Raw genomic sequence first — 27,161 nt, forward strand, 5'->3', positions numbered from 1 at the left:
AGGCACTTATAAGAATCCACCCTCTCGATTTCCATTCCCTGGATGTTCACTGGTGTCGGGGGGACCTGGCTGCGCCTGCGGAAATCTACCACCATCTCCCTGGTTTTCCCCGCGTTGATCCGGAGGCAGTTCCGCTGGCACCAGTCCACAAACTCCTTGATCAGTTCTCTGTATGCCCTGTCCTCGTCGCCCGTGATGAGGCCGACGATAGCAGAGTCGTCAGAGAACTTCTGTAGATAGGAGTTTGCAGAGCTGTGCCTGAAGTTCGCAGTGTACAGGGTGAACAAGAATGGAGCTAGCACTGTTCCCTGCGGAACCCCTGTGCTGCAGAACACCCTGTCCGAGACCAGGTCCTTTGTCCTCACATACTGTGGTCGCTTGGTGAGGTAGTCCAGAATCCAGGATGTGAGGTGGTGATCCACTCCTGTGCGCTCCAGCTTGCCCCCCAGAAGCCCCAGCTGGATGGTGTTGAATGCACTGGAGAAATCAAAATCCCCAGGTGCTCCGGTTTCCCCACACACTCAAAAGACGTACAGGTTTGTAGGTTTATTGGCTTCGGTAAAGATTGAAAATTGTCCCTAGTGTGTAGGATAGTGCTGGTTTACAGGGATGGCTGGTTGGCGCGGACTCGGTGGGCCAAAGGGTCTGTTTCCGCGCTGTCTCTCTAAACTAAACTCGCTGGCTGATGGCTTCTCAGACGAGGAATGCCTCAGGCATCAAGGGAGAAGCCATTTGGCCTTTAGTCACATCAGTGCATCACACGCACAGCCCTTGGTGCCATCTTGAAGGCTGAAGAGCAGGGGAAGAATTCCACCGAGTGGAAGGAGACACAAGATCCTTTAATGATCCGTCTCTGCAGATTGCAGAGTTCAGATCAATGGCAGCTGCCATTTGATTAATTAGGTGTGCAATCCCGCAGGTCATGGGAATTTTCATCACTTTCTCCTTCGTATTTTTACACGGTACTCGTAATTAATCACTGTCGTACTGAGACACTCTGTGATGATGTCAGCAAATAGGAGCTCAATAAGGGGCTAAATGAAGCATTATACGATTCAGTCAGTCATGTGATTTTTTTTTTTCTTTTACATCTGCTTCAGTTTTATCTGTTAAATTTCACATTTGTTCATGCTATATACACAGTATTGAAGGAGAATGCCGGGTCGCACAGTGGCGCAGTGGTACAGTTGCTGCCTTACAGCGCCAGCGATCTGGATTCGATCCTGACTACGGGTGCTGCCCGTATGGAGTTTGTACGTTCTTCCTGTGACCGCGTGGGTTTTCTCCGAGTGCGCCGGTTTCACATTCCAAAGACGTACGAGTTTGTAGGTTAATTGAGTTCTGTAAAAATTGCAACTTGTCCCTAGTGTGCAGGATAGTGCGAGCTTATAGATAGATAGATAGGTAGATAGTGCGAGTAGATAGATAGATAGATAGATAGATAGATAGATAGATAGATAGATAGATAGATAGATAGATAGATAGATAGATAGATAGATAGATAGATAGATAGATAGATAGATAGATAGATAGCAGGATAGATCGTTGGTCGGCGCGGACTCACTGGGCATGTATGTGTGTATATCTAAAGTCTAAGGTGCTCTGAAACGTTGAGTGAAGAAGGATCCCGACATGAAAGGTCACCTTTCGATGCTCTCCAGAGATGCGTCCTGTCCTGCAGAGTTACTCCAGCACTTTGTGTCCTTTTATGTATTACCAGCATCTGCAGTTCCTTGTTATTACTTCATCTGGCAGCTCATTCCATACACCCACCCCACCCACCTCTGACTTAGAAAATATTCCTGCTATACATGAAAAAAGGCCACTAAAATGCATTCTACATCCCACAGAAAGGTCTCCCCTTGATGAGCTGGCTGATGGCTTCTCAGAAGAGGAAAGCCTCAGGCATCAAAGGATGAGACACCAGCCCTTCAACTGCATCAGTGCAACAAGGGGAGAAGATGAGTTTAACCTTCACAAGTAACATTTGTACAGGTTGGTGTCATTATTTGGGGTGGTTGGCTAACAGTTTTATTGCTAACATGGCACAATAAGCCCAATTTGTGTTCTAAATCTGTAATCCACACAGTCAATTGAAAACCATCCGTGATGCTTAACTAAATTATATCACAGATGGTTCAAAGGTTCAATGCTTTTTAATTATCATGTGTAGCAAGGTACTGTGAAATTCCTTTTGCATAGAGTTCAGTAAAATTGGTGCCATAGGTAAGTACAATCCAAGATTAAGTACAGAATGTGAAGTCTTTACATATTCTTACCTATCCGTGATACTCCAGAGATGCTGCCTGACCTGCTGAGTTACTCCAGCAATTTGTGTCCTTTTGTTTAAACCAGCATCTAAACCATCAGATTCTACATTATAGCTGTGTTAACTTCATTATAAAGATAGTTTAACCCAGTCTGAACAAAGACAAGTCTTTAGACTTTAGACTTTAGAGATACAACTTGGAAACAGACCCTGAGTCGGTGCCGACCAGCGATCACCCCGTACACTAGCACTATCCTACACTCTGGGGACAATTTACAATTTTACAGAAGCCAATTAACCTACTCAGAGAAAACCCATGAGGTCACAGGGAGAACGTACAAACTCCATACAGACGGCACCCGCAGTCAGGATGGAAGCCGGGTTTCTGGCGCTGTGAAGCAGCAACTCTACCGCTGGAACACTGTGCCGGCCTACAGACAGCAGTGATGCAGATGACCCAGTAACATGTACTGAAGTAATGATGAGGCATATCTGTTAGCCAAGGCAGTGGGGGGAAATTTACCAGAACCTTTTTGTAGTGTGGAAGCTACATGTCGACCCTTGCTTGCAGATGAAGACTTGGTTTAATTTCTCAACTGTACGATAACACCTCTGGCAGCGCAGAACTGTATGGGGAGTGGCAGCCTAGATTTTGTACTTTGAGTTCAGACTGGGACTTGATTCCCAGGTTGTGATTCAAGATTAGGGCTTGCATCTCAACCCATTGACTCAAAGCAGAGAGTGAAATATTTTAAGCTCCTTCTTGACCGCAAATTAATTAGTGAAATGATCAAGTTGTGCATTATTGCAGAATTTTTAAAGCCAAATTTAGAATTATTTGTACCTTTGTACAATATGAGTGATGTTCTTCCAATGTATACAGCACAAGTTGGTGGCACCTTGTTGTAGTGGTAGAGTTGCTGCCTTACAGCGCCAGAGACCCGGGTTTGATGCTGGCTCTGGGTGCTGTCTGTACGGAGTTTGTACTTTCTCCCCGTGAACACGTAAGTTTTCCCCGGTTTCCTTCCACACTGCAAAGACGTAAAAGTCCATAGGTTAATTGGCTTCGGTAGATATGTAAATTGTCCCTAGTGTGTAGACTAGTGCTAGTGTACGGGGTTCGCTGGTCAGCACAGACTCGGTGGGCTGAAGGGCCGGTTTCCGCGCTGTATCTGTAAACTGAACTAATCTAAACTAACGTGAAGCTGGAATGGCAGAGGAGGGGTGATGGTGAGGCAGATTATCATCTCAACCCCATGCTGCATTTGAGGGTATCAGCTTTCTCCATTTCTCCCTGAGTGCTCCACATTGTATGACAATGATGCATCAACAAAACAAAAGTCAATTTAGGTTGGAATTTATATTGGCATCTGGCGAGGTATTGTTGATTAAAATAGTTATTCTGTGCTTGAGCACAATTGATCCTTATTAAGTCCATGCTAGCATTATCAATAATAGTGATGATAAGATACTGTTTCTCCAATTCTTTGGTCTCGAACAGGCAATTTTAGATTCCCTGGAGCATCATGTTTGGATCTCAAATTTCAAGTATTATGCCTTCAGTCTGGGTGAGGTTTTATACTGGAGGTAGATGAAGATGGAAATATTTGCTCCTTTTGACACGGTGCTAGTTAACTGCCCTGTGAACTGATGATTTTGTGCACAAAGCTAGGATAGTGACAATGTGCAACTTTTATATCAGAGGTATATACACAGAATCTGTTGCCCAGAGTAGTGGAATCGAGAACCAGAGGACATTGGTTTAAGGTGAAGGGGGAAAGATTTAATAGCATTCTGAGGGGTAAATGTTCACCCTGGTGGTCGGTGTATGGAATGAGCTGCCAGAGGAGGTAGTTGAGGCAGGGACTATTGCAACGTTTAGGAAACAATCAGCCTGGTACATGAATAGGATGGGTTTAGAGGGATATGGGCCAAATGCAGACAGGTGGGACTAGTGTAGATGGGACATGTTGGTCAGTGTGGGCTGAAGGGCTTGCTTCCACGTTGTATGACTCTATGACTCTAAGTAGATATTCCAAGGCTGTATTTACTCCGGCTGACCTGGCAAAGACTTAATGTTCAAACAACATCAACACCAACATCTTTACTGGAGGAGTAACAACTCAGATTCCGCTTGGGTAGCTTACAACCCAACGGTGCGAACATTGAATTCTCCAATTTCAAGTAATACCACCCCTCTGTCTTTTAAGAGTCAAGAGTCAATAGTGTTTTATTGCCATATGTCCCAGACAGAACAATTAAATTCTTACTTGCAGCAGCACAACAGAATATGTAAACATAGTACTCTGTAAACAATATCATAAATGAGAAAAATAAAGTTCAGTGTGTGTATTATATTGTCTTGGTTTGTGGAAGGTTATTGCCAAATCCCTGTACTATAAAAGAAACCAAACTTTTATGGAATTCCATTGATGGTAAAGCCCTTTGGAATATCCCCATGTAATGAAAAATAAAATAAAGTGTTTCTCTCTTTTACCAATGATCACCATCTCCAACAGCAGGAAGAGTAACCCCTCCCCATATTTCCAAGCTCCAGGGGTTCTTATGCCCAATCGCACATTCATCATATCATATCATATCATATATAGACAGCCGGAAACAGGCCTTTTCGGCCCACCAAGTCCGTGCCGCCCAGCGATCCCCGCACATTAACACTATCCTACACCCACTAGGGACAATTTTTACATTTACCCAGCCAATTAACCTACATACCTGTACGTCTTTGGAGTGTGGGAGGAAACCGAAGATCTCGGAGAAAACCCACGCAGGTCACGGGGAGAACGTACAAACTCCTTACAGTGCAGCACCCGTAGTCAGGATCGAACCTGAGTCTCCGGCGCTGCATTCGCTGTAAAGCAGCAACTCTACCGCTGTTGTTCCTTACATCCAAGGAACAGGCCCTTCGGCCCACAATGTCCATGCCTAACATGATGCCAGCGTGAATATAATCTCATTTAACCGCACACTAGACCAAGTGGATCCGTTGGGCCCAAACCTCTCCTGCATTGGTACAGGACCCTCTACCCCCCTCCCCTTCTCCCCTCTCCACCTCCCACCCTCCTCCCCCTCCCTCTGCCCCTCTCCCTCCCCTTTCTCTCCCCCCTCCCACCCTCCTCCCCCTCCCTCTTTCCCTCCCCTCCCTCCTCCCCTCCCCTCCCCCTCCCCCTCCCTCCACCACCCTCCCCATTTCCCTCCCCCCTTCGCCTCCCCCACCATCCCCCTCAACCCCCTTATCCTCCCTCCTCCCCCCTCCCTCCTTCCCCCCTCCCTCCACCCGCCTTCCTCCTTCCCACCTTCCCTCCCCCCTCCCTCCCTAGGAGATAAATTTAAACTTTAAAATGTGAATAACTTAAAAAATATAACACCAATTTCAATTAAACTTCTTCCATTAGCACCAAAGGGACGACGGTGAGTAAGGTGGCCTAAAATTGTCCCGCAATCGTGCACCGTTTTGGCTGCAGTTCAGGAACAAACAAACAAACAAACGAGAGTTTTAGTATATAGATGATGATCCACATCCCTCCATAGTCTGCATAACCACGTGCCTATCTAAAAGCCTCTTAAACACCTCAAAAAAGGTTCCCACTGTCTATGCCTCTCATAATTTTTTATATTTCCAACAGGTCTTCCCTCAGCCTCTGATGCTCCAGAGAAATTGGCTGTGTATCTTATGCTTAAAGTCTAAGTTCCTTGTAAGGGCATTTCAGTTAAGACCCATTGCTATGAACCTGAAGTCATTTATCAGCCACATTGGTAAGGAGGGCAGATTTTCTTTCTGAAAAACCATTAGTAAGCCAACTTGAATCTTATAACAATCCAATATTTTAACAACCATTATTACCGATACCAAGTTTTAAATTTAATTCACTTCTCTAGTTGCCACTGTGGGATTTCACTCCCTACCACTGGATCAATACTGTAAGGGTTCTTTGCTTCTAATCTCGTTACATAATCACCAGGCTACCAAACCTAGGCAATAATAAGTAAATTATGGACCCACCACTGATCCTCTCCAATACTTATAGAAATAGGGCTATTATTTCTGCTTCTTGCAAATACGTCAATGACACTCGATCACATCCAAAAGGTAATGCGTGCTTCAGTTCAAGAAAAGGATAGTCTGCAGTGTGAACGGTCCCGACCCAAAACCTCACCTAATTATGTTCTCCAGAGATGCTGCCTGACCCGCTGAGTTACTGGCTCAGCGGCTTTTGTCTCCGGAACTGTTGAACTACAATGCTGAGAGGTGCATGCTGTACGCTGTATCTTTCTCCCCGCTCTACCTATTGTGCTGGAGTTTAGCTTGATTGGATTATCCGATTTGATCGGACAGTGTGCAAAACAAAGCGTTTCACCGTACCTTGACTATAATAAACCTCAGCCTAAATCTAGATGACGGTGCATTAACAAAACAACCAAGGGAAGGGTTAATATTTGAATTCGGCCTCACATCATTTTGGTGAGTAGTCATTAAGCAGATACGATTTTATGCAACAGTTTAATTAACTAATTACGTGCTAATCATTGCCATTAAGGAAAATGGGCTAGCTTGACAATCAAATGCAATTTTCTTGGAGTCAAATTAGAATTTTAGAATTTTGTGAGTTAATTACCTGAGAAAGATGAGGAAGCTATTTGATGTTGAAAATATAAATTCTACTGAAATATAAGTAAAGTGCAGAAACCTTGGAAATCTAAATTGTGATTCAGCCGACCCATGATTTTAATTCAACACTCACACCTGCATACATGCGTACATGCACACGCTCACAAGCACTCACCCACTCGCACGCACCCACACATACACACGCACGCACCCACACATACACACGCACGCACCCACACATACACACGCACACGCATAAACACATAGAATGGAGTGTGATTCTTTAAATAAATAATTGCTCTGGAGGGCGGCACGATGCCATCAGTTTATTGTCAGTTGGAAGGTGATAGGTCAAAAAATACTTTGAAACCACACGATTGTCGCACTCGAGGGCGAATGTAAGGGGAAAGTTAATTAACTGCGAGACCCTTGCATGTGCAGAAGGATCTTGGAGTTCAGGTGCACAGCTCCCTGAAAGTGGCAATAGGGTAAACAGAGTGGTAAAGAAGGCATATCGTACGCTTGCTGTCATAAGTAGGGGCATTGAGTATTGGAGTCAGGAAGAGTTTTGCAGCTTTATTGCTTTAGTTAGGCCACATCAGGGATATTGTGTGCAGGTCTAGTCGCCCCATTACAGGAAGGATGGGGAGGCTTTGGAGAGGGTGTAGATGAGGTCACTTAAAAAAACTGCTGGATTAGAAGGTATTAGAGTTAAGGAGAGGGTAGACAGCCTGAGCCTTTTCTCTCAGGGTGGAAATGTCAAAGACTTAAGGTGAGAGGGTCAAAGTTTAAAGGAGATGTGCGGGGCGAGTTTTTTTACACAGAGAGTCTGGAATGTACTGCCATGGGTGGTGGTGGAGGCAGACACAATGGATATTCAGCAAATGGAGGGATATGGATCAAATGCAGGCAAAAGGGATGTTTTAACTTGGCATTGTGTTTAACGCAGAACCTGTTGGGCGGATTGGCCTATTCCTGTGTAATACTGCACCATGTTCTATGACTGAAGATAAATGTTTACCCCAAGCTACATTAAACTCATCTATTTGGGCAGCACGGTGGTGCACAGAAGAGCTGCTGCTTTACAGGGGCAGAGACCCAGGTTCGATCTTGACTGCGGGTGCTGTCTGTATGGAGTTTGTACGTTCTCCCCGTGACCGCGTGGGTTTTCTCTGGGTGCTCCGGTTTCCTCCCACACTCCAAAGACAGACAGGTTTGTAGGTTAATTGGCTTCGATAAAAATTGTAAATTGCCCCTAGTGTGCAGGATAGTGCTAGTGTACGGGGATCACTGATCGGCGCGGACCCGGTGGGCCAAAGGGCCTGTTTCCGTGCTATATCTCAAAACTAAACTAAACTAAACTAAACTAAGTTCAAATCAATTGCAAAGATTCCCAGGAATTCTGCACAATTTCCAGGAGATAGAAGGGAAACTAACTTTGAGATAAAATGAAGTAGCCTTCAGTAAAAGTGAGAGAAAGAAACTTTAAGGATAAACATCATCTATTATTTAAGTTTTCATAATTGTACCAGGTTTGATGGATTGTGAATAGGAAAGTGAAAACATCAGCAACAATTTCTCCTGAATTCTCAAGCTCCACACCTGCAGAACATGTCGTTCTCATTTATTTATAACCTTAGAAACCTTGTGCACACACGTTTAACCTTTGGATGAAATATGAGCTTCCAAAAACGAGCATTTTCGATTCAGTTTAGTTTAGTTAGAGATACAGCGCAGAAACAGGCCCTTCGGCCCACCGAGTCCACAATCCCCGAAAACTAACACTATCCTACACACACTAGGGCCAATCTACAATGTTACCAAGCCAATTAGCCTACGAACATGTACGTCTTTGGAGCATGGGAGGACAATGGAGAACCAGGAGGGAACTCACGCAGGTCACGGGGAGAAGGTACAAACTCCGTACACACAGCCCCCTTAGTCAGGTTCCAACCCCGGTCTGTGGTGCTGTGAGGCAGCAACTCTACCGCTGCACCACCGTGCCACCAAAACTCTATAACTTTGGAAACTTTGGGAGTTCCTGGATATATGTGTTTCTGAAGGTCTGTCCTGGGCCCACCACATTGATACAATCACAGAGGAAGCTCAAAAGCACCTCTACTTCCTTGGAAGATCGAGGAGATTCGGCATGATGATGAATACTCTATCAGATTTCTGAAGTATATGGTATTGAGTATACTGTCTGGTTACACTAAGGTCTGGCAACTTGAATGCCCAGAATTGAAGAAGGCTACTGCCCGGTCCATCACAGATACTGCACTCCTCCACCATCGAGGGAATCTATAGGAAAATAACTGCAGATGCTGGTACAAATCGAAGGTATCACAAAATGCTGGAGTAACTCAGCAGGTCAGGCAGCATCTAGGAGAGAAGGAATGGGTGACGTTTCGGGTCGAGACCCTTCTTCAGATCAGTCTGAAGAAGGGTCTCGACCCGAAAGGTCACCCGTTCCTTCTCTCCTAGATGCTGCCTGACCTGCTGAGTTACTCCAGCATTTTGTGATACCTTCGAGGGAATCTATAGGCTGTGTTGCCTCGAAAATCATCGTAGACCCAAACCACCCTGGCCACGCTCTTGTGTCCCTCCTATCATTGGGAAGAAAGCACAGGACCTGAAAGCCATGACCATCAGGTTCAGGAACAGCATTGTCCCATCAGGCTATTGAACACTATGCATTGGAGGTGGCAAGGGCACAGAGGTAGAGTTGTGTATGAAGAAGGGATCCTATCCGAAACATTGCCTGTCCATTTGCTCTGTAGAAGCATTAAAAAAAACACTGAGTTAATCCAGCACTTTGTGTTTTGATTAACCGATAATTGTAGATACAATTACAACTTTCAAAAACCATTTGGACAGATAAATGGACAGGATTTCTGGGCTAATTCCAGGCAAATGGGACTAGCTCAAAATGCTGACTTGGTCAGCATGGACACACAATGCGCAGTGGCACAGGTGTGTAGTTGATGCCTTACAGCTCCGGAGACCCTGGTTCAATTCTGACCATGGGTGCTGTTTGTATGGAGTTTGTACATCCTCCCTGTGACCGCGTGGGTTTTCTCCAGATGCTCTGGTTTCCTCTCTCACTCCAAAGACGTACAGGTTCGTAGGTTAATTGGCTTGTGTAAATTGTAAATTTTCCCTAGTATGAAGGATAGTGCTAATGTACGGGGTGATCGCTGGCCGACACGGACTCGGTGGGCCGAAGGGCCTGTTTCCTGGCTGTATCTCTGAAGTAAATTAAACTAAAATAAAGACAAGTTTGGGGCTGAAGGGTTTGTTTCCATGCTGGTTAGCTCTACAACTCTAAAAACTTTATTCTGAGATATGGCTTTGAAAAATGGATTATGGAAAGGACGTTTACTGGCTTCACAATTCTTTCAATGTCTTGTCATTGGTTATGAAGTTGAATGAGATAAGGATTTATCACACTGTTAACTTCCAGTAAAGAGTTGTGCCATTTATGATCAGTCTATCTGGGTACGGTCAGCTGTGGGAGTGGAGAACTCACTGAGAGAACTCCATGTTCCTCACCGACCTGCTCTGGGGACCCATTCCCATTTCCATCAACAGCTCATCAGAATTAACATCTCTGCATGGTAAGCTAACCATGGCTGCCTCTTTCACATTTTCTTTTTTACTGATGAGATTTTAAATTGGTTCCATAGGTGAACTTGCCTCTATAGGTCTACTCACCCACACCCCGATCCGTGACCATATCACCCCCGTCCTTTACAAACTCCACTGGCTCCCCATCCCCCAGAGAATCCAGTACAAAATCCTCCTCATGACCTACAAAGCCCTCCATAACCTGGCCCCATCCTACCTGACCGACCTCCTCCACAGGCACACTCCCACCTGCACCCTCCGCTCTTCTGCTGCCAATCTCCTATCCCCCCACATCCGGACCAAACTCAGATCCTGGGGGGACAGGGCTTTCTCCATCGCTGCTCCCACCCTATGGAACTCACTACCTCAAACCGTCAGAGACTCCTCCACACTCACCACATTCAAAACATCACTGAAGTCTCACCTATTCAGTACTGCCTTCAACCACTGAAGGTCACCCCACCCTCTGTCTCCTTTCTCTGTTCGTTTACTTATTTATCTATTTATTCACTTCCCTATGTTCTCTAAATCCCTGTAAAGCGTCTTTGAGTATATGAAAAGCGCTATATAAATGTAATGTATTATTATTATTATTATTATTATAGGTGAACGTTTACAAAATTATCTGCCTGATTTAAAGAGAAGGAGGAGCGGTCTCTGAATATCCTGACCTAACGTTCCTCCTTCCCACACCATCACCTACGCTGATTTAAAGAGAGAGGCTTGCATTGATATAGCGCCTTTCAGGCAGGTATCACCTCAGCTGAGAAAGTGTAGCCTCTGGTCTCCTGTAGGAAACACAGCAGCCGATTTGTGCACAGTATTGACTCCACAAACAGCAATACAGTTGTGACCAGATAACAGGCCAGAAAGACACTGCTAGCTAGCTGCGGCTTCTGTTAAGAACTTCTTTAGTTTAGTTTGTTTAGTCTAGTTTAGTCTAGTTTAGTTTATTGTTGTCACGTGTACTGAGGTACAGTGAAAAGCTTTAGTTTGCGTGCCATTGACTCAAACTAAAGATTTTGACATGAATACAATTAAGCTGTTCACAGAGCGCAGATAAAGGATAACAGGTACAACATTTAGTGCAAAGATAATACATTGAAGTCCGATAAAATCCGAATAAAGATAGTTCAAAGGTCTCCAATGTGATAGATGGGAGGTCAGGACTGATGAGAGGAGAGTTCAGTTGCCTGATAAGAGTTGTGAAGAAACATTTCCTGTTCCAGCCAGCTGCAGCAGGCATTGCATGAGGCAGCATTTTGCCTTTTGCTGCGTTCTCAAAAGATGGCCGCCAATTAGGGTTGCCATCTGTCCCGTATTAGCCGGAACATCCCGTATTTTGGGCTAAATTGATTTGTCCCGTGCGGGACCGCCCTTGATCTGTATTCGTAAGGTTGCCAACTTTCTCACTGCCAAATAAGGGTCAAAGGGTAACGTGATCACCCCACGCCCCACGTGACCTCACCCAGCCAGAGGCCACGTGCTCCCGCTCCACCAATGGCGGCCGCCCGGGCCGGGAGGCGGGTTGCTACGCAACCTCTATTAGGCGGCGCCCGGGCCTCAGGGCCTGGACTGTCCGGAGCTAAAATGTTGGAAACCTTGAGTGTCGGGATCTAAACTGTCGGGACCTACAGCGTCGGGGCCTACAGTGTCGAGGCCTACAGCGTCCGGGCCTACAGCGCCCCACGGGCCTAATATGGTATTAGGCTCGGGGGGCGCTATAGGCCCCGACACTGTAGGCCCCGACGCTGTAAGTCCCGACACTCTAGGTTTCCGACATTTTAACTCCAGACAGTCTAGGCCCTGAGGCCCGGGTACCGCCTAATGGAGGTTGCAATAGCAACCCGCCTCCCGGCCTGGGCGACCGTCATTGGTGGAGCGGGAGCACGTGGCCTCTGGCTGGGCGAGGTCACGTGGGGCGCGGGGCGGTGACATCACCTTGTCCCGTATTTGGGAGTAAGGAAGTTGGCAACCCTACCGCCAACAGAAATGTAGGAGTAGGTTGTTTTTTGATCCTGGGATCTTGTGTGAAAATTAGCTACTACATGCGCCTATTTAGTATTTTAAACAATATAAAATACGTTGATATATGTTTATGATTACAATAAGAAGTATGGTCAAGCAAAAATTATTTAGTCACTTAAATAGTACTATATTATTTCCTCCTTTCACATTCTTCAAATTCACTCCAACTTGTTATTTTAATAATAAGTATGGTCATACATGAAAAAAAACATGCCAAATACTTTTACAAGTAGAATCTGCAGAGGTACATTTTGCCTTGGTTTGGGCCTGCTTTTCAACACTGATGAAGGACACAAAATGTTGGAGTAACTCAGCGGGTCAGGCAGCATAAGGTCATAAGGTTGTAAGGGATAGGAGTGGAATTAGGCTATTCGGCCCATCTAGTCTTCACCATTCAATCGTGGCTGATCTATCTCTCCCTCCTAACCCCATTCTCCTGCCTTCTCCCCTCACAGTGAACACACAGTCCACTGCATCTCTGGAGAAAAGGAATAGGTAATGTTTCGGGTCAAGTAACTGTCTTCAGACCGAGAGTCAGGGGAAAGAGAAACTCCGATGTTTCGGAGACAATTTGTGGTGAAATTCAAGAGAGAGCTCTTAAGGATAGCGGAGTCAGGGGGTATGGGGAGAAGGCAGGAAGGGGGTACTGATTGAGAATGATCACCCATGATCACATTGAATGGTGGTGCTGGCTCGAAGGGCCGAATGGCCTACTCCTGCACCTATTGTCTATTGAAAGTCTACCCATTATCAATTTGTGTTAGAAAATAATTTAATACAGCTAACCTAGGCAGCTAATAAAATTCTGAAGCCAGCACAAAGGATCAAGTAACAAATGGAAAATGCTTGTCTGAAATTCCTTCAAAAGCTTTAGACAGACAGAAGAAGCATCTGGAAAGTCTCCAGAAAATGAGAGGAAGGTATCCAAAGGATTTGATGATAGTTCTATTGGTGAACTGAAATTAAATTAGCAGCTGTGGATCATTTATCCTTAATTTTAGAAACTTTATACACCAGCGCGCAACATCAACCCAATCTAAATTACTTCATTGCTGTGAAGGAGCATGTTGCTGAATCCATAATTATTGCGGAGCATTGCAGATAAAGCTGAAGTTTTATAGTAATGTACAGTTCTTATGTTTTCTGATTAGACTTTCCATTTTAATATATCTGTGCTACATGAAAACAATCTCCAAATAGATTGTTTCGGTTCATACTTTCTTCAAGGTGAGAACATTGATCTGGAGAAATCAATGCACTTGCATGGTCCACTTCATAGATGGAGGGGTCTTTGTAGAAATAAGGTACAAAAAAAATAATCTCACTTAATGCCAATGACAAATCCTGCACACTAGTTTGAAGGAGGGTCTCGACCCGAAACGGCACCCACTCCTTCGCTCCGGAGATGCTGCCTGTCCCGCAGTTACTCCAGCATTTTGTGTCTACCTGCCCACTAGGAGCCTGATATTGTTGTGATTCTACATCAAAGACCAAATCCTGCTATCAAATGCATGGTGTGCTGTTGATACATCTCCTTATAAATGCCGGCAAGCGCAGCACTACATGGGAATTCAAATGGAGAAGTCTGGTGCTTTGACAAGCTCCATCCGGCAAATGCATCACCAGCTTCTACCACTGGACTCTGCATGAGTCCAGAAGCAAAGCCCAAAAATCTTGCTTGGATTCCCCTTGTACTTTCCCTGGGCAATCTGCTCAGGACTCAAACGCCAAGGCAGAGCTAGCACAAGATCTACAAGCTCGATCATTACAACAGAAGGATGCCATCTGTTTTAAGATTCACAAACAAAGAGGGGCCAAAGTTGCTATCATCTTATGTGTTACCATCGAAGGAATTACCAGCCGTGGATAGAGCTCTTAAGGATAGCGGAGTCAGGGGGTATGGGGAGAAGGCAGGAACGGGGTACTGATTGAGAATGATCAGCCATGATGACATTGGCTGGCTCGAAGGGCCGAATGGCCTCCTCCTGCACCTATTGTCTATTGTCTATTGACTTTGAACACCACTAAGGAACAATGTGTGACTTCCACAGTTGTCGATTTTCCGGCACCCTTGGTTCCAGAGTCTTGCCGGATTATCCATTTTGCCGGACCCACAGAGGTCATGTAATAATAATTCAACAATACACCTCTCACCCAATAATTATACCCCTCCTGTGTCTCTCAAGCACCATGGACTGCTGGAAACTTAAATAAAGAATGAACAATTATTAATGAAATAAACGATTCATTCTTTCAGGATGTAGGCACATGTTTCAAAAGTGCATGAACCACAAGCAACGTTCTTGTAATTTTGTCTGGATCAAAGGAGGTGCCGGACCATCAGTTGCCGGAAAATCGGTGGTGGACCTGTAGTTTCTCTGGAGATTTTAAAATTTCCCTGTGACATTTTCCACAGCAATGTCCTCATGGGTTTTCTCCGAGATCTTCGGTTTCCTCCCACACTCCAAAGACGTACAGGTATGTAGGTTAATTGGCTGGGTAAATGTAAAAATTGTCCCTAGTGGATGTAGGATAGTGTTAATGTACGGGGATCGCTGGGCGGCACGGACTTGGGGGGCCGAAAAGGCCTGTTTCCGGCTGTATATATATGATATGATATGATATGATAGGATGAAGCAGGCCCCACGACAGGAAGGAATTAATTAAACTGGAAAGGGTTAATCAAAGACCAACAAGAATCTTACCAGGTCTGAAAGATATATCTTGAATTATAGGGGGAGGCTTGGTCTCTTTTCCCTGGAGCGTAGAAGGCTGAGGGGTGACCTTATAGAGATTTATAAAATCATGAAGGGCACAGATAAGGTGAGTAGCCACAGTTTTCTTTTCCCAAGGGTGCAGGAGTCTAAAATTAGTTAGCTTCGACTTAAGGTAAAAGAGGAAAAATCTCAAAGGATCCTGAGGGGCAACTTTTTCGCAGAGAGGGTGGTGTCTGTGTGGAACGAGCTGCCGGAGGAAGTGGTAAAGTCTAGTACAACTCCGACATTTAAAAGACACTCAGGGAGGCACATGGATAAGAAGGGTGTGGAGGGATATGGACCAAATCTTGCTAGCAAATGCACAGTGAGCTGTTAATGCTTTTCCTTATAAATGATGGGAAAAGCAAGTGGACTAACTTTGCAGGCAAGTGGAGTGACTTAGCATGCATGAGTTGGGCAGGGGGACATGTTTCTGTGCTGTAGAGCACCGTGACTATATGAACCTCTCCCATTTGGCCATCCTGCAGCAGTTTCCTCCTTTCTTCTGCCCAGAATAGGAACCTCAGATATTAAGCCTTGGAGTATACAATGACAGAAACGTCACAACTTAGAATGTACCGTTGTAAATACGTAGTTTATATCACCCTTTTCCTTAAATCATCCATAAACTACAGTTCATATATTTTCTTCCTGAAACATTCATCTTCCAACGTACAGATGTGGCACAGTGGCTGAATGCTAGCGTTGCTGCCTTCCAGTGCCAGAGACCTGGGTTCGATCCTGACTATGGGTGCTGTCTGTATGGAGTTTGTACGTTCTTCCTGTGACTGTGCGGGTTTTCTCCAGGCGCTCTGGTTTCCTCCCACATTCCAAAGACGTACAGGGTTGTTGGTTAATTGGCTTCTGTAAGTTGTCATTTGCCCCTGGTGTGTAGGGAAGAGCTAGTGTATGGAGTGATCGCTGGTCAGCACGTACACGGTGAGCCGAGGGGCCTGTTTCCACGCTGTATCTCTAAAGTCTAAAGTTTAAAGTTCCAAATGTCTACTTCCCAAGAGCTTTCTAATCAAAGTCTTGTCTTCAGAATTATACTTTTAATCTCGTGACGAAATGAATTGAAACAACTATGTTCTGACTCTACTTAAGAAACTGTTTGAAACAGAAATATTCAACAAAATATAACAAGCTTACATTTATGTAATGTGTTTCATGCTCCAAGGCATGTTACAGTCACCTCTATAACGGGGGTAATGCAGCATCAAATTGTATGCAGGATAACCCAACCCAACAAAGAAATAAATGGCTATCTATTTGCACTCACGAGTCCTACAAACTAACAAGGATGACACAATGGCGCAGCGGTAGAGCTATTGCCTCACAGCGTCAGAGACCCCGGTTCAATCTTGACTACAGGTTCTATCTCAGGCGGTGTTTGCATGTTCTCTCTGTGACCTCATGGGTTTTCTCCGGGTGCTCCGGTTTCCTCCCACATTCCAAAGACGTGCAGGGATGTAGGTCAATTGGCGTCTGTAAATTGCCCCTAGTGTGTACGATGCGAAAGTGGGATAACATAGAACTAGCGCGTGGCTGATCGATGGTCGGCATGGACTCGGTGTGTCGAAGGGCCTGGTTCCATACTGTTTCTAATCTAAAACTAAATGGCCAGTCTGGAGAAGGACCCCAACCTGAAACGTTGCCTATCCATTCCCTCCATAGATGCTCCCTGACCCGTTGTTACTCCAGGACTTTGTGTTTTACTCAAGGTTTCCAGCATTTGCGGTTTCTAGTGCCTCCTAAATGGCCAATTAATTTATTTAAGTGATAACCTAAAAAAACCCTACAGATGCTAGAAACCTGAAACAAAATCAATAAATGGTAGGAACACTCAACTGCTCAGGCTGCAGCTGTGGAAAGTGAACCATAGTTAAGATTCTAGATTAAAGACTCTTCATCAGATCCTGATGAAAGGTTTAGTTTGGTTTAGAGATCCAGCGTGGAAACAGGCCCTTCGGCCCACTGATTCCATGCCGACCAACGATCACCTGTACACTTGTTCTATCTTACGCACTAGGTACAATTTACAGACGCCAATTAACCTACAAACCTGCATGTGTTTGGAATGTGCGAGGAATCCGGAGCACCCGGGGAAACCCCATGCAGTCACGGGGAGAATATAAAAATTCCGTACAGACAAAACCCGGAGTCAGGATCGAACCTGGGTCTCTGGCGCTGTAAGGCAGCAACTCTACTGCTACGCCGCTGTGCCACCCCAACCTCTATTCCTACTTCTGCAGATGCTATATAACTGGTATAACATAATTTTCTGCTTCTGTAACCTATTTACAGAAGCTGGCTTAAAGGAAGACCTGTTCAGAAAAATAACTTTTCTGTCAATAACACCAAGGAATCTTTCACACCCACGTGACTGATCTGGAGTTAAACTGTTGTTCAACATCTCATCTAAAATTGATGTCTTTAACAATGTAGCATTTGCAGCGTTCAGACAGCAGTAAATGACCGACTAAATAAAACGTCGGAACTACTCAGCAGGTCAGACAACAACCTCGGAGAGAAAAGCAAAGCTAATATGTCAGGTTGATGACTTTTGATCAAAGTCGCGAAAGGTTAGAATTTAAGATGCAGTGAAAAAAAAACTGTTGGGATTTTGTTTCGGGAGGGAAATGGATAGGTGGCATGTTGGGTCAGGACTCTTCTACAGACTGAGGGGAGACAGCTGGGAGAAAGAACTTAGATGAACAGATGGGGCAAAGAAAGGCTAGCAAGAGATAAATGGATCTAGGTGAGGGGGGTGAGTTGACAGGTGAGTCAGGTGGGGTGAGAAGTCTCCCGAACCGAAATGTTGTCTGTTCATTTGTCTCCATGGATGCTACCTGGCCTGCCAAGTTCTTCCAGCAGGTTGTTTGTTCCCCGTGAATTAAACCCGTTCATCTCTCACCTTTCTCAGTTTTCTCAGGAAACCAGAGATCCCAGAAAAAAACTCACGCAGGTCACTGGGAGAATGTGTTCAAACTCCTTGCAGGCAGCACCCGGAGTCAGGATCGAGCCTAGGTCTCTGGCACTCTAAGGCAGCAACTCTACCGCTGTGCCACAGTGCCGCCCTGTGAGAAAGTCAATGTGTTAATGCAAGATACGGAAGCAGAAGCTTAAATCAGTATAATGAAGACATGCCTTGAAAAGCTAGTGGCAGCCAAATAGCCGAGGATCCATTTACATTTGTCTTTCATGATGGTCTGAAGTCAATCCAAGGAGACCTGTCAGTGTGTTTGTGAGCTTAAATCTCCTGTTAATTAATGCTTTGTATAATTTAAGCTTGACATCTGAGTGCTTCTGACACTTTGATAACTAACTCTCCTCCGATGAGACTCACTGCTTCTGGCAGAGGGAAGAAAAGTGGTTCACTAACTTTTGGGAGTAAGATCAGGGAATTCAAACAATTGTACTGCAGTGTTACAGTGTGCAATATCTACCTCTGCACTTTTACCTCATAAATTCAAGTGACAGATTGTCTTGTCTTATACTCATAATGTCATAGAAGGAAGCCATTCAGCCCATCGGACCCATGCTGACTCGAAGGGACCAATTTATTTTCTCCCATTCCCCTTCTCCTCTCCCTCCTTCCAGGCGAGTTATTTTCTCTTGTGTGAAAAACAGGCTGCTGGAGGAATAGTTAATTGCCTTACACCACCAGAGACCCGAGTTTAATTCAGAAATTGGAGGTGGAAAGTGACTTGGGAGTGCTGGTGCAGGACTCCCATAAAGTTAATTGGCTAGTCGAATCGGCAGTAAGGAAGGCAAATGCACTGTTAGAATTTATATCGCGATGACTGGAGTGTAAAAACAGGGATGTAATGCTGAGGCTTTATTAGGCACTGGTCAGACCGCATTTGGGGCCATTTTGGGCCTCATATTTGAGGAAGGATGTGCTGGGTTTGGAGAGGGTCCAGAACAGGTTTACGAGAATTATCCCAGGAATTATTGGGTTAACATATGATGAGCGTTTGACAGCACCGGGCCTGTACTCGCTGGAGTTTAGAAGGATGAGGGGGGACCTCACTGAAATTTACCGAATAGTGAAAGGCCAGGATAGAGTGTATGTGGAGAGGATGCTTCCATAGTGGGAGAGTCTAGGACCGGAGAACATAGCCTCAGAATGTAAGGTTGTACCTTTAGAAAGGTGGTGAATCTGTGGAATTCATTGCCATAGACGGCTGTGGATATTTTTAAGGTGGAGATTCTTGATTAGTTTGTACATTCATCCTGTGACACCATTGATTTTCTCTGGGTGCTCCAGTTTTCTCCCACACTTCAAAGATGTGTAGGTTTGTAGGTTAATTGGCTTCTGTAAAATTGTCCCTACTGTGTAGGATAGAACTAGTGTGTGGTTGGGTTGCTGGTCAATGTGGATTTGGTGGGCCGAAGGGCCTGTTTCCACACTGCATCTCTAAACTAAACTAAACACATCGAAACGTACCGAATAGTGAAAGGATTGGATAGTGGATGTGGAGAGGATGTTTCCACCAGTGAGAGAGTCTAGGACTAGAGGTCATAATCTCAGAATTAAAGGACGTTTCTTTAGGAAGGAGATGAGAAATGTTTTTAGTCAGAAGGTGGTGAATCTTTGGAATTATTTGCCACAGAAGGCTGTGGAGGCGAGGCAGTGGATATTTTTAAGGCAGAGATAGATAGATTCTTGATTCGGGTGTAAGAGGTTATGGGGTGAAGGCAGAAGAATGGAGTTAGGAGGGAGAGATAGATCAGCCATGATTGAATGGCGGAATAGACTTAATGGGCCGAATGGCCTAACTCTACTCACAGGACGCATCATTGATGGGCAAAGGAGATAGATAGGTAGTAACAAGGAACTGCAGATGCTGATTTACGCAAAAGGACATAAGGTGTTGGAGGAAGCCAGTGGGTCAGGCAGCATCTCTGGAGGACGTGGATAGGTGATGTTTGGGGTTGGGACAATTCCTATTTTCTTAAATACGGAATCTTCCCTCAGATGGCCTGATCACTTTTGCCATCTTCACTCTCAAAGATAACGACACGGTTCTAGGAGTAGTCAGCCTTTCAAAATATGTGGAAGAACCATCAGTGGGGAAACAGGCCCTTCGAGCCACCAAGTCATTGCCATCCAGCAATCACCCATACACTAGTTCTATGTCATACACATTAGGGTCAATTTCCTGAAGCCAGTTCACCGACAAACCTGTACGTCTTTGACCTTATAAAAGTCTAAACTCGGGGGGTCAGACAGCATCTGTGTGGGAAATGTAGAGACATTGTTTTGGATTGGGATTTCACCAGCCTAAAGAAGGGTGCCAACCCGAGATGCTGCCTGATCATTTTTTGAGGGGCAGAGTCCGGTGGGCAGTTTATCTCAAACAAGGGGAGGGATATCACCCCAAGGTGCCACATGAATGGCAAGAGAGTTTTGTTTTGCTTATAGATGGGTGCAAACACTACTGAGTATGACACTAATAAATGTGTCATTAGTGCTGAGAATGTCTGAAGAGTTTCTGCACAGTTTTTGTTTTGTATATATTTATTATTCTGAGTAAACTCAACATCTAAAATGAAACAGTCCACAGACTATGGGTGCTTTCTGCACGCAGTTTGTACATTCTCCCTGTGACCGCGTGGGATTTCTCCGGGTGCTCCGGTTTCCTCCCACACTCCAAAGAAAAGCACAGGTTTGTAGGTTAATTGGCTTCTGCAAATTGTAAATGATCCCTAGTGTGTAGCGGGTGAGAGTGCTAGTGTGATCGCTGGTCGGCGTGGACTCGGTGGGTGGAAGGGCCTGTTCCCACATTGTATCTCTCAAAGTCTAAAGCCTAATTCTGTTTCAGCATAGATCATATTTTGCTATAAATGACTTTGGCTGAAGAATGATGAAAATTACCCTGAACGTCAAAGACAAATGATCTTCAATCACAGATTTAAGGCCAGGTGCTTGTGATCGTAAAATAAAAGGAACTGACTTTACAAAACAAAAAAATGTCACACAGGGACTACAGAACATGCATTTTCAAATGTATTTAGGTGCAGTTTATCACAAGACACATCACTGATGGGCAAGGGAGATAGATATCTCTGACTGTAAGCAACAAAAGGAGAAGCCATTATTAACAAATGATAGAAAACTCGATAAATTGGAGAAAAGATGACAAACGCATTCATGGGGAATCTTTGATATAAAGAATGACTCCGAGGCTTTTCACTGATTATTATCAGACAATATTTGAGTGAACCGTACGAAGAATTATTCTACAAAGAATATTTTAAGGAAAGGAGAGGCAGCAAGATTTCGAATTTTGATTTATATTGTGTTGTTTTTCAGAAACAAAATTGAAATTTGCATAAATTCCTGTGCTGATGTTATTTTAGTCCGAGCTCATAATTCTAATACATAATATTCTGCATCCTCTGCTTTCACTACAGATGAAGTGAATACATTAATTATTGCCCTCTCTCTTGCCGAGCGGACTCGCTGTGAGGAATCTTTACTGTTCTCTGATCTTTTCTTCAATTTATGTGCAATTTGAAGTCAGCCAATAAGATTAGTCGATCATATTGGGAGGCATGGTGGCGCAGCGGTAAAGCTGCTGCCTCGCGGTGTCAGAGACCCGGGTTCGATCCTGACTATGGATGCTGTCTGTGCAGAGTTTGTACGTTCGATCTGTGACCGCGTGGGTTTCCCCCAGGTGTTCCGCTTTCCTCCCACATATCAAAGACGTGCAGGTTTGCAGGTGAACTGGCTTCAGGAAATTGACCCTAATGTGTATGACATTGAACTAGTGTATGGGTGACTGCTGGATGGCAATGACTTGGTGGCTCGAAGGGCCTGTTTCCCCACTGATGGTTCTTCCACATATTTTGAAAGGCTGACTACTCCTGTCGTTATCTTTGAGAGTGAAGATGGCAAAAGTGATCAGGCCATCTGAGGGAAGATTCCGTATTTAAGAAAATGGGAATTGTCCCAACCTCAAACATCACCTATCCACATCCTCCAGAGATGCTGCCCGACCCACTGGCTTCCTCCAACACCTTATGTCCTTTTGTGTAAATCAGCATCTGCAGTTCCTTGTTACTACATTCTTCTGGTTTTGGAAATTCGGCATGTCTCCAGTGGCTCCTATAAACTTCGACAAGGACTTGCCTGGAACAGGCACCACTCATAAGAACTAGAGCATGGACTTTGAAAATGGCGTAAAAACATGGCACCACTTGCATGCGGGCTCAGTAGACTATTTCTGTACACTTGCTAACCGGGGATCGAGGGTATGGCAATACTCTCTGAACTGTTTAAGATAATGTATTAGTGCTTTGTTAGCACTGTGTTAGCACTTTGTTTCACTGTGTTAGCACTTTGCACATCTGACAATAAAAGCACCATTGTGCCATGGAGGTATACCATAGAAAGCATACTGTTGGGTTGCATCACATCTTGGTTTGGGAACAGCCGTGCCGAAGATCGCAAGAAATTGGAGGGAGTTGTAGATGTGGCCCACTCCAACACACAAACCATACTTTCCACCATTAACCAATCTCCACTTCACACTGCCTCGGAAAAGCAGCCACCATAATCAAAGACTTGTTTTTCTCTGGGCATTTCTTCTTCTCCCTGTTCCTGTCTGGCAGAAGGCACAGAAACTTGAAAGAGCGCAGCACCAGACTCAGGAACAGCTTCCTTCCTCCATTTCCAGGCTTCTGAATGGTCCTTCCATAAGCTAGGGTACTGTCCGATTCACCTCTACCCCATTGAGAACATTATTTTTGTCTAAGGAACTGATGCACGACAATACTGAGAACTATATCCTGCAGTCTGTTCCTTCCCCTTTGCTCTGTTTAGTGTACTTGTGTTTGAACTGAATGTATCTATAAATGGTATATCCAATCATCCAAACTGTGCCTCAAAGTATTTACTTTAGAGATACAGCGTGGAAACAGGTCCTTCGGCCCACCGAGTCAGTGCCGACCAGCAATCACCCTGTACACTAGCACTATCCTACACACCTGGGACAATTTACAATTTACAGGAGCCAATTAACCTACAAACCTGTACGTATTTGGAGTGTAGGAGGAAACCGGAGCACCCGGAGAAAACCCCCATGGTCACATGGAGAAGGTATCAACTCCGTGCAGACAGCACCGTAGTCCGGATTGAAAACCACGTCTCTGGCGCTGTAAGGCAGCAACTCTACCGCTGCGTTACTGTGCCACCTTTGCAAAGCAGGTTCACCGTACTTAAAATTTTTGAACGAATTTGCTCATTGATTAAACCACAAACAAAATGATCACGAAGCACTCACACCGAGAAATAACGGTTTAATCCTGCGTCCTTTCATTCTTGCTAGCAGGCCAGTGATCTGAAGGGGAAGAATCAAACATTGTTTCAGCTCCTGAATGCTATTTTTTCGCTCACTCTGTGCTCGTGGTCAGATCATTAACTGGATCCCAAGCACTCTATCTTGAGGGGAAAAAATACGACTGGCTATGTTCAGTGTGAGGCAGAAATTGATAGCAGCACTAAGGCAGTCAACAACACAGGGCACTTAACTCTCCCGGACTGAAGAAAAGAGAGAAAGCCTAAAGGCAGCAAAATATTTGAAACTAATGGAAAGGTACCCATTAATCTTTCAACAGGAAACCACATATGCCTCTGAAAAATTAAAATTGTGGCTGATCTTGTTTTCGAGTGGCATGTCAGCATTTCATTTAGTCACTAGAAACTATAAGGATTAAACAGTTTATTTTATACTGTACGTTCAGAGGTGATAGGAGCAGAACTAGGCAACACCGTTAAAAAATCTTGTACTTAATATAATTGTATTTAATTGTATTTATGTATTTATTTGTTTTTGCATTTATTGCATATATGTTTGTACGCACCGTCAGGATTGGCTATTTTTTTAATTTCGTTGTACTCGTTGCAATGACAATAAATGAATATTATTATTATTATTATTATTATTCAGCCCATCAAGTCTACTCTGCCATTCAATCGTGGCTGATCTATCTCTCCCTCTCAACCCCATTCTCCTGCCTTCTCCCCCTACCCTCTGGCACCTGTACTAATCAAGAATCTATCTATTTCTGCCTTAAAAACATCCATTGCCTTAACCTCCACAGCCTTCTGTGGCAATGATTTCCACAGATCCACCACCCTCTAACTGAATAAATTCCTCCTCATCTCCTTCCCAAGGGAACATCCTTTAATTCTGAGGCTATGACCTCTGGCCCTAGAAGCTCCCACTTGTGGAAACATCCTCTCCACATCCACTCTATCCAGGCCTTTCACTATTTGGTAAGTTTCAATGAGGTCCCTCCATATCAGGTCCATTGCTGTCAAATATAGAAACATAGAAACATAGAAAAATAGGTGCAGGAGAAGACCATTCGGCCCTTTGGGCCAGCACCGCCATTCAATATGATCATGCGTGATCATCCAAAATCAGTACCCCGTTCCAGCTTTTTCCCCATATCCCTTCATTCCCTTAGCCCTAAGATCTAAATCTAACTCCCTCTTGAAAACATCCAATGAATTGGCCTCCACTGTCTTCTGTGGCAGAGAATTCCACAGATTCACAACTCTCTGGGTGAAAAAGTTTTTCTTCATCTCAGACCTAAATGGCCTACCCCTTATTCTTAAACTGTGATCCTTAGTTCTGGACTCCCCCAACATCGGGCACATTTTTCCTGCATTTAGCCTGTCTAATCCTTTAAGAATTTTATATGTTTCCATAAGATCTCCTCGCATCCTTTTAAATTCCAGTGAATACAAGCCCGGTCGACCCATTCTTTCAACATATGAAACTCCCGCCATTCCGGGAATTAACCTGGTGAACCTACGCTGCACTCCCTCAATAGCAAGAATATCCTTCCTCAAATTAGGAGACCAAAATTGCACACAATACTCCAGGTGTGGTCTCACCAGGGGCCTGTACAACAGCAGTAGGACCTCCTTGCTCCTAAACTCAAATCCTCTCGCAATGATGGCCAACATGCCATTAGCTTTCCTCACTGCCTGCTGTACCTGCATGCTTACTTTCAGTGGCTGATATACAAGCACACCCAGGTGTCGTTGCATCTCCCCTTTTCCTAATCTGACACCATTCAGATTATAATTTGCCTTCCTGTTCTTGCCACCAAAGTGGATAACCTCGCATTTATTCACATTATATTGCATCTGCCATGCATCTGCCCACTCACCCAACCTGTCCAAGTCACCCTGCAGCCTCATAGCATCTTCCTCTCAGCTCATCATAAGTTAAGCCACTCATTCCTGGGATCATTCTTGTAAACCTCCTCTGGACCCTCTTCAGCGCAGGCACATCCTTCCTCAGATATGGGGCCCAGTCAGGCTAACCGGCCTATAGTTTCCACTCTTCTGCTTTGCTCCCTTCTTGTACAGTGGGGTAATATTTGCACTTTTCTAATCATCTGGAATCACTCTAGTGATTCTTGAAAGATCACTGCTAATGCCGGTCTCTCGCCATACCTTATGTAATGGCGAGATTCATCAGGAGGCACGGTGGTGCAGCCGTAAAGTTGCTCCCTTACAGCGCCAGAGACCCGGGTTCGATCCTGACCATGGGTGTTGTCTGTACGGAGTGTGTACGTTCTTCCTGTGACCTTGTGGGTTTCCTCCGGGTGCTTCAGTTTCCTCCCACACTCCAAAGACGTTCAGGTTTGTAGGTTAATTGGCTTTTTTGTAAAAATTGAAAATTGTCCCTAGTGTGTGTGTATGTGTGTGTAGAATAGTGTTAGTGTGCAGGGATTGCTGGTTGGAGTGGACTTATTGGGCTGAAGGGCCTGTTGCTGTGCTGATTCTCTAAACTAAACTAAACTAAAGAAGGAAGACAATAAAATGGCGTACTTGCCCACATTGTGCATAAGATGAAGGATTGGCATAAAAAATGGTTCAGCAACATCTGGAGATTAGATGATATGTTTGTCATAATGTCCCAAGTGATGATATCTGATCATTTTTATAAGCAATTATATCTTAGGATGATCACAAATAACTGCCATCATAAAAACCCACCTGGTTCATTCATGTTCTTCAGGCGAAGAAAACATCTATACTCAGCCCTCTCGTTATGTATCTCCATGCCGACCAATAAGCCTGACTCTTGAAGGTCATTCGAAAGGCAGGGGCAATTAGGGAAGGTTAATAAATATTATATGTTATCCCTTTGCACTGAATGTTGTACCCATTATCCTTATCTCTGCACTTTGGCCGGCTTGAATGTATTCATGTTTAGTCTTTATTTTGTTGCTGGATAGCATGCAAGCAATTACGCTCAGCCCTCTCTACATCTTAGTCCACACCGGCCAATGGGCCTGACCCTTAAAGGTCCTTTGAAAGCCGGCAAAAAGGAAAGGGTAATAGTGTTATATGTTATATCTTTGCACTGAATGTTGTACCCATTATCCTTTATCTTTGCTCATAGTTCATTCACGATTGAATGGCGGAGCAGATTATGAACTAGGTTAACATATGATGAGCGTTTGAAAGTACTGGGACTGTACTCGCTGGAGTTTAGAAGAATGAGGGGGGGCCTCTATGAAACTTACCGAATAGTGAAAGGCCTGGATAGAGTGGATGTGGAGTGAATGGTTCCACTCGTGGGAGAGTCTAGGACCAGAGACCATAGCCTCAAAAGAAAAGGACGTACCTTTAGAAAGGAGATGAGGTGGGATATCTTTAGTCCGAGGATGGTGAAACTGTGGAATTCATCGCCACAGACGGCTGCGGAAGCCAAGTCAATGGATATTTTTAAGGGGGTGATTAGCAGATTCTTGATAAGTAAGGGTGCCAGGGGTTATGGGGAGAAGGCAGGAGAATGGGGTTGAGAGGGAAAGATAGATA

Source organism: Rhinoraja longicauda, chromosome 20 (genome assembly GCF_053455715.1).
Source record: "Rhinoraja longicauda isolate Sanriku21f chromosome 20, sRhiLon1.1, whole genome shotgun sequence".
NCBI lineage: Eukaryota > Metazoa > Chordata > Chondrichthyes > Rajiformes > Arhynchobatidae > Rhinoraja > Rhinoraja longicauda.